The sequence below is a fragment of the Micropterus salmoides genome, unplaced genomic scaffold (genome assembly GCF_014851395.1).
Source record: "Micropterus salmoides isolate LMB-PRFRI ecotype aquatic unplaced genomic scaffold, ASM1485139v1 Ms_hic_scaffold_4, whole genome shotgun sequence".
NCBI lineage: Eukaryota > Metazoa > Chordata > Actinopteri > Centrarchiformes > Centrarchidae > Micropterus > Micropterus salmoides.
The window spans coordinates 8,355,813-8,369,164 of record NW_024043372.1 but is presented as its reverse complement, the minus strand read 5'-3'; the positions used below and the strand labels follow the sequence as shown (position 1 = coordinate 8,369,164).

General features: G+C 40.6%; 1 protein-coding gene and 1 long non-coding RNA gene across 4 annotated transcripts in view; one reads left to right on the top strand and one right to left on the bottom strand.

The window, feature by feature from the left end:
- The window catches only part of raly (RALY heterogeneous nuclear ribonucleoprotein), a 183,414-nt gene that overhangs the window by 56,058 nt on the left and 114,004 nt on the right, over nt 1-13,352 (top strand). The window lies entirely within an intron of this gene.
- On the bottom strand, nt 10,081-11,941 carry LOC119886430. Its single transcript, XR_005441485.1, has 2 exons — nt 10,525-11,941; nt 10,081-10,346 (listed from the first exon to the last, which is right to left on the bottom strand). It is a non-coding gene; the product is annotated as an uncharacterized LOC119886430 (long non-coding RNA).

Sequence of the window (13,352 nt, the reverse complement as noted above, 5' to 3'; positions counted from 1 at the left end):
TTAGGAAATTACTGAGCATTTAAAAACAAAGAAAAGAAACTTTAATGAATGATGGGGTTGGGGTTGTCACAGACAGGTTAGGAATATAAGAACGTATTGAGAGATGAAACAAAAACAACACATTTTAGTTTTTTGTCTTTTAACGGGATTAATTGACAAAAGAAAAATAAATAATAATCATACCAACCTTCTGTCCTCAAAAATAGGGAGTCCTCCCCCAGAAAGGTTTGAGTTTCAGAGACTTTGTTTCCTGCATTCTGTTGACTTTTAAATAATCAAAATAACAACATAATAAGTACATTGCAACAGAATTTTTATGTTACTTTTAATACTTTTCATTTTAATTTTCAGGAAAGAATACAATATAATTTGCCCCTGTGGCGTAAACTTGTATGAATCTCTAGAATTCTTCTTTCCAGAATGTTTGAAATTTGCTTGAATATTTTTTTCTCTTAGTACTCTCCATTTCTCTCTCCGTCTTTAACTCACTAAAGAGGACGAGAGCAGCAGCTCAACACTCTCTTCTGCATCATGGGCACGCCAGGAAATTACACTTGGTGTAGCTGTATTGCTGTCTGGGTGGAAATAGAAACGTTAAGAGAGTTGTAGGGCTGTTATAAGCTGTGATAATGAAAAGGGGGAAAAAAAGTGTGAACATATGTTATAACTCAGGGGAAATATGAAATAAAACTCAGCCTTATCCTAACTTTCAAACACATTGATATTGTTTTTTGGGAAATGCCTAGTAAGGTCTGTAATGTGATGCTTAACATATGTAATGAAGAAAGTGTCCATATGCTTGGTGATTTTAGTTTGTAAAAAAAGAAAAAGATAGAGAAGTTTATAAGCAGCTGTTACATCAGTCAACTTCCCTGTTGATAACTGAATACTCTGCAGGCTATGCTACAAATGAATTGGAAAATGTATGTGAGTAAAGTGTATTAATTCAGTTCTTTGTTTATTTTCCCAAATTGGTACAGATTTCCAGGAAGACATAACAGCTACATATTCCTCTAGGAAACTATTTGCAACTACACTCACCTAAAGGATTATTAGGAACACCATACTAATACTGTGTTTGACCCCCTTTCGCCTTCAGAACTGCCTTAATTCTACGTGGCATTGATTCAACAAGGTGCTGAAAGCATTCTCTAGAAATGTTGGCCCATATTGATAGGATAGCATCTTGCAGTTGATGGAGATTTGTGGGATGCACATCCAGGGCACGAAGCTCCCGTTCCACCACATCCCAAAGATGCTCTATTGGGTTGAGATCTGGTGACTGTGGGGGCCATTTTAGTACAGTGAACTCATTGTCATGTTCAAGAAACCAATTTGAAATGATTCGAGCTTTGTGACATGGTGCATTATCCTGCTGGAAGTAGCCATCAGAGGATGGGTACATGGTGGCCATAAGGGATGGACATGGTCAGAAACAATGCTCAGGTAGGCCGTGGCATTTAAACGATGCCCAATTGGCACTAAGGGGCCTAAAGTGTGCCAAGAAAACATCCCCCACACCATTACACCACCACCACCAGCCTGCACAGTGGTAACAAGGCATGATGGATCCATGTTCTCATTCTGTTTACGCCAAATTCTGACTCTACCATCTGAATGTCTCAACAGAAATCGAGACTCATCAGACCAGGCAACATTTTTCCAGTCTTCAACTGTCCAATTTTGGTGAGCTCTTGCAAATTGTAGTCTCTTTTTCCTATTTGTAGTGGAGATGAGTGGTACCCGGTGGGGTCTTCTGCTGTTGTAGCCCATCCGCCTCAAGGTTGTGCGTGTTGTGGCTTCACAAGTGCTTTGCCGCATACCTCGGTTGTAACGAATTGTTATTTCAGTCAAAGTTGCTCTTCTATCAGCTTGAATCAGTCAGCCCATTCTCCTCTGACCTCTAGCATCAACAAGGCATTTTCAGTAGTTTTACACACAAAAGTCTGTAGCAAGCAGTAAGCTATAAGGTATACAGTGAAATATCTAAAAAATACATTCCACCAATTCAACAGAATGTCTGATTTTATTTGGTATTCGTGTCACACAGCTACATATGCAGTGATGATTGCTGGGTAATATGTAAATAGCTGCCAAATCTGAAGTTTCTATTTGATCATGTGACAATTGACGACAAGACTACAGAATGCAAAATCTGACCAGTAGACTAACAGAGCACACGTGCAAGCTGGAAGTCGACGTGGGTCACACATTAAAGTAATTTCAAGGAGAGACAGGAGAGAAAAGAACATAAGGAGAGGGTTGCGAAGCTCCAAAATAAGATTGTTTTGGATTACTGAGGACATTGTCAAAGATCCCGCTCAGTGCAGGCTCGTTGGATGCCTTTCAAATAGGTGAGTAACTTTACAAGTATTTTTTTCAGTGAATGTGTTGTGGCTGCCGTGCTGCTGTTTTACAGGCTGTTGTCATTTCGTGGTCAGGTCGCCGCTGAGTAGGCCTACCTGTTGAATTGTGTGGATGTGCGTGACTGTGTGCGCTGTAGCTGGCCTGTTTCCAGAACATGGTGTTGTGTTATGAGTTGGCCACTTTTCTATCTTATTCACCATCACAATGTCTTGCCTCTCTGTCGAAAAGGAATGTGGTTGTCATGATTCGTGAGGTTATTGAGGTAGGTGGATTTGGTATACAGTATCTACATTATGACAATATAACAGTATGAACAGCACTGAAATAGAGTGGTGAAAAAATAATAGTGGTAACCAGTAAACAGGTGGCTGATTAGAGACAGAGTTACTGGGTTATTGCAAAAGAATTGTTCCTGACACCGTGTGTCAGAAATCAGCTGTTCATCAGAGTGATGGCTTGTGGGAAGAAACTGCTTCCGTGTCTATTGGTTTTGGCGTACAGTGCTCTGTAGCGCCTACTAGAGGAACAGATTGTGTCCGGGATGAGATGGATCTGCAGTGATGTTTCCTGCCCATTTCATGACTCTGGAAGTCCTGAATGGAGGGCAGGTTGGCACCGATGATCTTTTCTGCAGTCCTGACTGTCCGTTGTAGTCTGTCCCTGTCCTTTTTGATGGCAGATCCAAACCAGACAGTGATGGAGGTGCAGAGAACAGACTGGATGATAGCTGTGTAAAGGTGCTGAGTTGGCGCAGGAAGTACATCACCTTCTTGATAATGGCGTCAGTGTTGGGCTCCCACTTCAGGTCCTGGGAAACAGTGGATCCCAGAAACCTGAAGGATTCCACAGCAGACACACCTGCTGACTCCTGTCAGTCAGGAAGTTTGTGATCTGCTGACAGGTGGAGGCTGGCACAGTGAGCTGGGTGAGTTTGGTGCTGAGGATGTCCAGGATGATGGTGTTGAACGCCGAGCTGAAGTCCATGAACAGGATCCTTGCATATGTCCGTGGAGAGTCGAGGTGTTGCAGGATGTAATGCAGTCCCAAGTTGACTGCATCATCCACAGACCTGTTAGCCCTGTAGGCAAACTGTAGGGGGTCCAGCAAGGGGGCTGTAATGTCCTCCATTTACTTTAGACTGCTGCATCCAGGCGCACACAACACAGCTGCAGCAGCAGCGTGTGTGTATGGGATTAATATCCTGCTTTGAATCAAAACTGAAAATAAAGTTCTGAAAGGTTGAAACTAAGTGTTTGAAAACTCAAAATCATACAAAAAAAAGTTTTGCAAGATCAAAAATTTAAAAATCAAATGCAAAAATTATGTTGTTTTTGATCTTTTTGGTTCAGGACTATGGACCATTTTCAGAAAGTTTTTAGCTGTTACTCTTATGAATGTCTGTTTCCACTGTTGGGCAACTCAATGTGTGTGTATATATATAAGTATATGTGGCTAAATATTGGTGTTGTTTAGAATTATAATTGATGAAACATTTTTTAGAGGCCATTGCCCGCTAGTTTGCCAAACGTAAATTGTCCCTTTCACTCCCAAAATATGCTGACTTCATGGGCAGCCACTGACACAAGATCGCACATTGCAACCCTTTTTGTGGGTTCTGCACATGCCAGTTCAGATATCATGATGTTTTCTAGAAATTTATCCGTACACAAAACAACACACAAAAAGCCTTAAGCACACAAGAGAGAAGGTGAACATGAAACTAAAAGAAACTGAAACATAACTGTATTTGGTTGTTATTTCAATTCTGTTAATGAATTAATTAAAGATAACAGATAAAACTCTCAGCCATGTTCCAAACTTCAAGCATATTTGATATGGAGGGAACTCTTTACACAGGCAGCAGTGTCCCAGGCACAGCGGGGTACCATGTGTCTCACAGCAGGTGGACACAAGGCACTGTCTTCTGTGTTTTCTGAAATTTTAGGCGCTTTTCGACCAAAAGTACCAAGGACTTTTGAGTCCCCAGGTCTATTTTCAAGGAACGTCTCGGGTTACGTATGTAACCCTTGTTTTCCAAGAAGGGGAACTAAAAGGTCCTTTCAGGTCCCTTCCCTTGTAGAAACTTCCTGACTGATGAAAACAAAACAACAACTTCTGACCTGACTGAAGAGGAGGAGACTGACTTCAGCTCTGTGTAGAAACTTCCTGACTGATGAAAACTGGACCCAGTAATAGCTGTTCGCTGTAAACACACCCAGGCTGGCTGCTATTTACATTTAATGCCGACAATTGATCTCAGGCGGACAGTGGCGAGACATGTGTGCTATTTGACTGCTAATTGTGATTTATTGGTTTTCAAACAATGGTGGAAAAGAGAGGAGCAGTCGCAGACAAACACCCGACATTCTCCAGTTAAAGCCAGTAGCCTCTACTCGCCCATTCAGAAATTCACTGCAAGGCAAGCCCCACCCCCCCAAAATACCCGGTACTTTTGGAAAGTACTACCCCGCCCCGAACAGGGTCTTTTTAGTAGGTAAAATTAAGACCCCAGAACTACATTTAGACCCTGGTCCCTCTGGTGGGAACGCAGTGAGTTCCTCCCCCCAAGGTTCCTAGTTCCGGGGTAAACTTCCTTTGGTCGAAACGCATCTTTTGTCTGTAGCTCGTTCTAATAGTCATGTCTTTGTAGTGCATGCAGTGATAATGTAGTGAATAATGACGATTCTCTCTGACCAATCAGTAGCACGCAGTGTTTTGACTTTCAAGACTTCATCTTTTAACACAACTTATCTCTTGCTTGGAACCTCCGCAGTGGTGATCCCCCAAAAACTGCCAGGTACCAGATTTGCCCTATGAAAAACCAAACAAGGTGAGTAGAGGTTAATGCCGCTGGCAACAAAAGCGAGTCCACCCTTAAGTGAAAATGTCCAAATTGGGTCCAAAGTGTCAATATTTTGTATGGCTACCATTATTTTCCAGCACTGCTTGAACCCTTTTGGGCATGGAGTTCACCAGAGCTTCTAAAGGTTGCCACTGGAGTCCTCTTCCACTCCTCCATGACGACATCACGGAGCTTGTGGATGTTAGAGACCTTGCGCTCCTCCACCATGCAGTGGTTGTCTTGGAGGTGTGTTTGGGGTTGTTATCATGTTGGAATACTGCCGTGCATCCTAGTCTATTTCACGTGCTGCAGCTCAGTTTCAGGGTCTTGGCAATCTTCTTAAAGCTTAGGCTATCTTTATGTAGAGCTACAATTCTTTTTTTTTTTTTTCGATCCTCAGAGTTCTTTGCCATGAGGTGCCATGTTGAACTTCCAGTGACCAGTATGAGGGAGTGAGAGAGTGAAAACACCAAATTTAACACTCCTGCTCCCCATTCACACCTGAGACCTTGTAACACGAATGGGTCAAATGACACCAGGGAGGGAAATTGGCTAATAATAAAAATTTTCACTTAGGGGTGTACTTGCCAGCGGTTTAGACATCAATGGCTGTGTGATTTTGAGAAGACAGCAAATTTACACTGTTAGACAAGCTGTACACTCACTACTTTACATTGTAGCAAAGAATCATATCTTTGTGAGATACTGTATGTTTGGTTTGTAAATAAGAAATAAATCTAACCTTTAGTTTACATAAATATCACCAAATAACAGCAGCCTGTCACAGATGAAGTAAAAAAAGGCTGCAGCCTCTCCTGGCAGAGGGATTAATATCTAAATCAGAGAAAACAGGTCATACTTTTATTTTCATTAATATTTTACTGTTTCCAAGCTATCTGAATGCACAGAGCAGATATGAATTTCTGTTGTACACAATGCCGAATCTATAATATTAAATGTTTTTAATGTTCCTATGGAGATTATTGGGGGGAGAGAGAGAGAGAGAGAGAGAATTTAATTTTCTACACTACATAATCAAATTGTGACCATGTACAGCATCATTTTGTATATAAATAAATAACACCAATTTAAAATGTTATAGTAGCAGAATTAAACAGTCTCCAAAAAGTGTGCAAACTGCAGTTTCTCATCAGCAACCATACCTAACACGTTTTATAACACCATATTTGCTTAAAAGATTCAAGATCTTTCATTACTTTACAAAAATGAAAATCAATTAACATTCGAGACCTCACAAGAATTGAAAAAACCATTACACAGTCATCACAAGACAATTGCTCGATTTTATTCATATTTTTAACCCAAAATAAGTCTCCATTGAAAAGTTTTCATTAAAACAACCAAAAAGTGTCTGTAAAACATCAAATAGAGGCTTTAGCCTCTCACACTGCATGAAGGCATGAAACACAGTCTCCCTCAATGAACAAAAAGGGCACCCTTGACCCACAACAGGATTCAACACAGAAACAAAAGCATTAACTGCAATTGCAGAATTCTCCATTATAAAGCCCCAGTTTTTTTGATTAACGGTGACTTGTATAGTGCTCGCCACTGTGGTCTTACATTTTCCCCCATATGCAAAACAGAACGCCAGTGTGTATCTACCCTCCTGTCCAGAGACTTTTTGTTTAAAGACTTTACACAGAGTTTAAATAAAGCTTTCCCATTTGCCCGATTTGGCCCTACTAATACCAAGTTATCAAAATGCAAAAAAATACCCACGCAACCTGTCAGATTTGGAGACAACATTAGATTAGGATAAGGGTCTTTACAGTCAGGCCTGCATGACCCCCTGAAATTGTCTCTCAACAGTTGCAGTTCATCTTTTGTTAAAGAGGCCCGCCATTTCTCTTTGGGCTACTATACGAATGGGTCTCATCCCCAACTGCAACTGTCTCACTGTTACCAAAGTCGGGACCTGCTAACCTGAATAAAGTCCCCAGTGTTGTAACTCCAGACCTGAGAAGACCAGATGCAAGCGCAGGAAGAGACTTTTCACGAGCAATATCCATAGCTGAACCATAAATCATAGGCTCCTTTAATAACCAGTACAGGGCCCCAGCACTTCTGGTTCGATGTACCGTTACAAGCGACTGAACTTTAAAATGATTACGATAAAACACAGGGATTTTTCTGAGATTCATCTGCTTTGGATCGATCCAAAATAAAGTTCTGTCCAGTCCCAGTCCATCAAAAGTCTGTAAAATGCCACAAGCCACAGATTTCCAGTTAGAATCCACTGATCCCAAGAGAAGATGCTGCACAAACTGCAAACGGAAAGCAGCTGTTCTGCTTTGTAGATGCACCAGTCCATGCCCACCTTCTTCTTTAGGTAGATACAACACACTCATTTACAGGTTTAACCTTCGGCTTTGCCTCCTTTATCCCTTTCAGTAAACCTGAGACCCCTGCTGCTTCCTGGCCTCCTTCCGCCTCGACTGCCCCCCCCCTGTACTTGAGGTACCGGGTGCTTCATCCCCAGCACTAGGTGCTCCAGTTCCTGCAGACTGCTCTTCTCCCACATTATTCTCATTAAACCTACTATAGTTTTTACTATGTTTTGATTTAGGACAAACATGCACCAGATGCCCCATCTGGCCACAACCGAAACATTTCATTACACTTGTAGCATGACGCTGCGTGAGCTGCTCAAAATTCTCCATACCGGGGTCAGCCGTGCTCCCAGCAAACACTGGAAACAGACGCCCTGGTAAAACGCAATTCACCAAAAAAACCGTGGTGCTACTAACTTTAGTAAATAGAACCATAAACGTCTGAAAAAAGAAAAACCTTAAAGTATACAAAAAGAAAAGATAGAAACAAAGAACAAGCTACTGACACAGCACTCACTCCACACTCACTCCATACTCACACTTCCGCTCAGAGAGAGAGAGAAGTAGAGAAAGACAGAAATAATGAAAAAGAAAGTTTTTGGGCTGAAAAGACGGAGAGAGAAAGTGGTGGAGAGAGGTAGAGGTTAAAATGAGTCTCACCCTTGTTTCTTACTTGACTGAGCATTCACCAGCCTTCACCCCAGGGCTCTGCAGGGTCCGCTCTCTCCTCCTGTGGGTGTGTGTGTGCGACTGCAAAAAGAAACTTGGAGGTCAATGGAAAAATGAAACACATCAATGACAGGAGGGAGGAAAGAAGATAAAAACAGAAGACCGCAATAAATGACAGTGAAAAATTAAGAGAGGAAAGAAAAGCAGAGAGAGGGAGGATTGAGCGAAGGACAGAAAGAAAAACAGAAACAAAGGACAATATGCAGTGTTGCTACCCACTTACCGCTTCTGCAAAATCTCAGATTATGTGGAATCATGTTTGTGATGGCTCATTCAATACTTGCACATTGCAACTAAAGTATGGTTAAGATAGGGTGACTACAACTACTATTTTAAGATTAAGGAAAATTAAAAGAATCTCTTGTTCACTGGACACCACTGTTCAAAGACCCTCTTCAACCCCCGTCTTTTCTTTTAGCACCACTATGAGGCAGATTTTTTTTGGTTATATACTGAATTAACTCAACGTACGTTTTCATGACATTTAGTCCACACATTTATGTCCCCCTCAGGATGAACTGTAATAACTTTAAGCTAATAAGCTAAACTAATGACACCAGCTTTAGCTATAGTGTTAGTGCTAATTAACAGATTTGCATGCTAACACACAAAATTACTATAGTGAACATGGTAAATTGTATACCTGCTAAACATCAACATGTTAGCATTGTGATCATTGTTAGCGTATAGCCTCACAGAGCATGGCTGTATACTATAAGTCTTGTTTATGTTGTAGTTGGTCGAGGTTGAGCTAACTGTTTATATGCTGTTAAGTGGCTTAATCCATAGAATGGTGTCACTGTCATGGGCTACATTTCCATTCAGTTTAAACACTCCCAAGAAACTCCAGGACACAGGTGATTCACTTCCATGAAGTTTACTGGGAATCTTGTGAAACTGTAACAGTACAATGAGATGTTTATATCATTAAAGAAGCTAAACACACAGTATGAAGGTAAGCAGCACCGCTTAGCTAACGTAGCTGTGTAGTTTATAAAATGAAGCACAACCAAGCTAGCTTCAATGAAACATAAAGCTAACTTAGCCTTGCGTAAACTAATTAGCGTCTTAGCCATCACAATATTCTTAGAAACTCAAAATAGGTGATACTTACAGACGTTGCCTAAGCAAAGAGGGAGAATGAAGAGCAATCAACTCAGAAGCTGGGAGAGCTCACACATGACTGTAGCAGATCACCGCATGGCAGTTTCCTTTTCGTTTCCCAGCATACACTGGTCCTAGGTTGCCACGGTGACAAAAATAAACAAACTACACTGAATTGGTGAAACGCAGTGACAAACACATTTTCTAGGAGCATAAAAGTCACATTTCATAAGATGATCAATGTTTTATATTTAAAATCTGAATCTGTAAAGTAACTGGTAACTTCAGCTGTCAAATAAATGTAGTGCTGTACAAAGATAAATAATTCCCATAGTGGAATCCCAAGAACTATAATCTCCTCAAAATTGCATCAAAGTACATAACTCTGGTAAATGTATTTGGTTACTGTCCACCACTAGATAGATGTGAGTAAAAGACAAGTGGTCACAGTCACCTCAGAAGGTAACAGGACAATTGTCTTTAACTTTCTCCTCACAAGATTCAAACCTCTGACCTTGAGACCACAAGTGGCTCTGAAAGACTCTTCTACATGCTAAATTGATAGATAATTGAGCTTGACAGAGAGTGGAGAGATTGATTCAGGAATTAATCAAACACACACACACACACACACACAGAGTACGTGTATGTGTAAGCAGATAAATAGATACAAATGCACAAACACACATTGACACACATTTTAATAATTCTCAAATGTCTGCTTGGAAAATAGTCTTGCACACAAATGTCAGAAAGTAGCCACCAATTACACACACACAATGAGTCCAGAATGTGAGTGTATCCCCGGGCTGTGGTTCCCATTAACATCCTGTATGTGCTGCCGTGTTAACCGCCTGCAGTGCCAATCAGCTGAAATGCCAGTCTGCAGCCTCTGGCAGGAGCCCGAGTTGGTATATCCTGCTATCTTACTGTTTTCTTTTTCCTGCTTCCTGCAGGGAGACAGACAGAGAAACACACAGACAATCAGAAAGGTGGAGTGGAAGAGATAAAGAAAAAGGCCAGAGGCAGAAACAGGTAGCCAATGTTGAAAGACACCAACAGTAAAAGACTGTTCTTGGTGGATTGCCTGGTTGATTAGTAATCTCAAAAAAGCATTTTCCCACCTACCAATGGCAACAGAGTGACAGGGACAGTTGAATTTCTCAAATGATATGCACCACAAACTATTCAGTTCCCCTCCATTGTACTGAGATAGAAACAAAGAAAAGATTTTAAAATCTTTTGAAATTAAACAAAATCTATCTGCTTGGATATGACTGAGTTAGTAGAAATGGTTGTTTTTGTAAGTTTGCTTCCTCATGTGTCTTTAATTTCACCTTCTGCCTTTGTGTGTTTCCCACCTGTTTTGATTGTCTGTCCTGTCCTAATTAGTTTCACATGTGTCTAGTTAGCCTCCCCTCACTTATTTCCCTTTGTCTGTTGTTGTCCTCATGTCAAGGGGTCCAACCCTTTTCCTAGTGTGTCCATGTGTTTTTGAATTTCTGCCTTCTTTTGGATTCTTGTTCATTCCCATTTGGATTTTGTTGCCTAATTGGACTGCTTGCCTGTTTTGACCTTTGCCTGTCTCACCTTTTGTTGTAAGCCTGAACACCTTTAGAAGAAGACCCTTTAGACCATTGGCTTTAGGAACCATTTTCTAGTAGTATCATTAATCAATTCAACAGTGTAACAGTTCAGTCATGTAAGAGGACTTGTTTAATGCCCAAACTTGTATGGTATTTTTTCTTAATAAACCAGCAGATACTTCAAGACTTTGTGATCACTGACATAAAAAAAACAATTTTCACGCTGTATAAAATCCTGCGGATCCAAATGAAGTCCTAATACACATTAGTATTTATAACCATACCAAAACAGTTTCTTTGTTGAGGAATATTGAGGATATAATGTAATGAAAACATTGAAATGGGAAATTACAGTGGTTAAAAAATAACATTTTACAACTATTTGGATTGAGAATAGTACAAACAGTGGAAAGGTTCTTCTCTGACTCTAATCCCTGGAGCAAGGCAGTCTGACTCTTGTTTAGTGATTGGAGTTTGGTTGATATGGATGTACTTGTTTTAGCTCTAAATTAAAAGTATTTGATTATGAAGAGTACAGTACTCTGTATCCATTATTTTATCATACATGTGGTCTATAGAAAATAAAAGTAGATTTTCTCAGAATAGATAAGCTTTGTGTGTGTGTGTTTTTGATTCTGTGTGAATCTTTTATCTTTTGCCTGTGACACTGTTTGCATAAAACTTGTCGCTAGGAATCTATAAAAAGAATTTCTTAAAATATAAGCCATCAGCAGGCTGTGAGCTCCCATCAACCCTCTTGTCAGCTCAGTTTGTTGTGATTTGTTTGTTTGGGTGTAATTAGCACAAAATGCAGCCACAATGTGGTGCTGACGCCTGGAAGTAGTGAGACTTATGACAAAGAAGCTGCAGTATATGCATTATGCAAATTACGCTGTTTAATGATGACTGCCAAGGCTGTGTGTTGTACAGTGTGTGTGTGGAGCTCAGTTGTGTGTGTTTGGTAAATGAGGCAATATGAAATAATGAATAAATACAGTTGCATTTTTAAATGAAGCAATAAATTATGGAACAATGAAATATTATTTAATCAGTTTTATTTATAACATCATTCTCAGTGTCATTCTTTTCAATTATTCTTTCATTAAATTAAAACTTGCTATAGTTAAGCATCAAAACTAAATTTACTTCATAATAACAGATGCAAAATGCAACGTGGCAGCACTGTGTTTTGGAGTTACCTTTCACCAAAGGCCTCTGGACATAACATACATAGATCCAGAACTGAGCCAGAAATCCTGTAGTGTGAACATAAGACATTTAGATAAAGAGCAAGTTCATCCTCACCAGCCACAAACAGCTTACAACTGAAATCCTCCTTCCTCCTCAGGCCTGACCAGTCCAAAGAAAAAAAAAAAAGCAAATATTAGAAAATAATTAGAATGAGATGTGTGCGCTCCGTTGATGTGAATATGAAGCAGCTGATGAGTGGTGCATCGCATGTCCATCTCAGTTGTTGTTTGATTGGAGTAGACTGCAAATGAATTGGTTGGGAGAGTGAGAGGGGATCAGCTGCCTATGACAATTCACTGACAGACAATGATCTGTGAGTGTGTTTGTGTGTGAGAGAGAAAGCACTGAGTCTTTGTGTCACTTCAGCTTTAGTGTGTGTGTAATTGGGGGTTCAATTACTTGCACTAGAGCACGTGTTGAGAGAGGGAGAGAGAGAGAGAGATCTGTGTAGTTGTTTTGCCGATCGAGTAAATTAAAGGTATGCCCATGTGGCGTGCATGCTTAAATGCATGGGGTGTGTGTGTGTGTGTATCAGATTCCATTAGTATTGAAGTGTTTCTATATGTTGCTGTAACAGATCCAGTCTGTGTGATACTGAACAGACTGTACTGTGTGTTTGTGGGGGGGGGGTTAAATGGAAGTTTGGTGCTGTAAAAGACAAAGAAAAGGCTAGAGAGAAATAGTAGAAGCCAGACCCTATAAAACCCTGTGTTCTTAAATTGGGAGTTAAGCAGTTCTCTTAATCAGTCATGTCCCATCATGGGAGTTTGACTATACAGTCTGCGTGTCCTTTGTTGATTTGGAGGATTACAGCCATGTCCCCTGGGGAATCGAGCGTGTGGGGGGGGCTACGAGTCCTTAGGTCCTTGTATAACCTAACCAACCTGGGAACACCTTGGGATCCCCCAGGAGAAGATGGAAAGTGTTACTGGTTATGACATTTGGGACACCTTGCTTAGCCTGCTGCCACTGTGACCTGACCCGAATAAATGGAAAATGATGGATGGATAAATTTCAGTTGCCAGACACAGTGTCACCAGCTAAAACAAATTTGTCCTTTAAATTTGGTGGAACACATGCAGAAAACAATACACTGTGCACTGTATCACTATGCAAGGT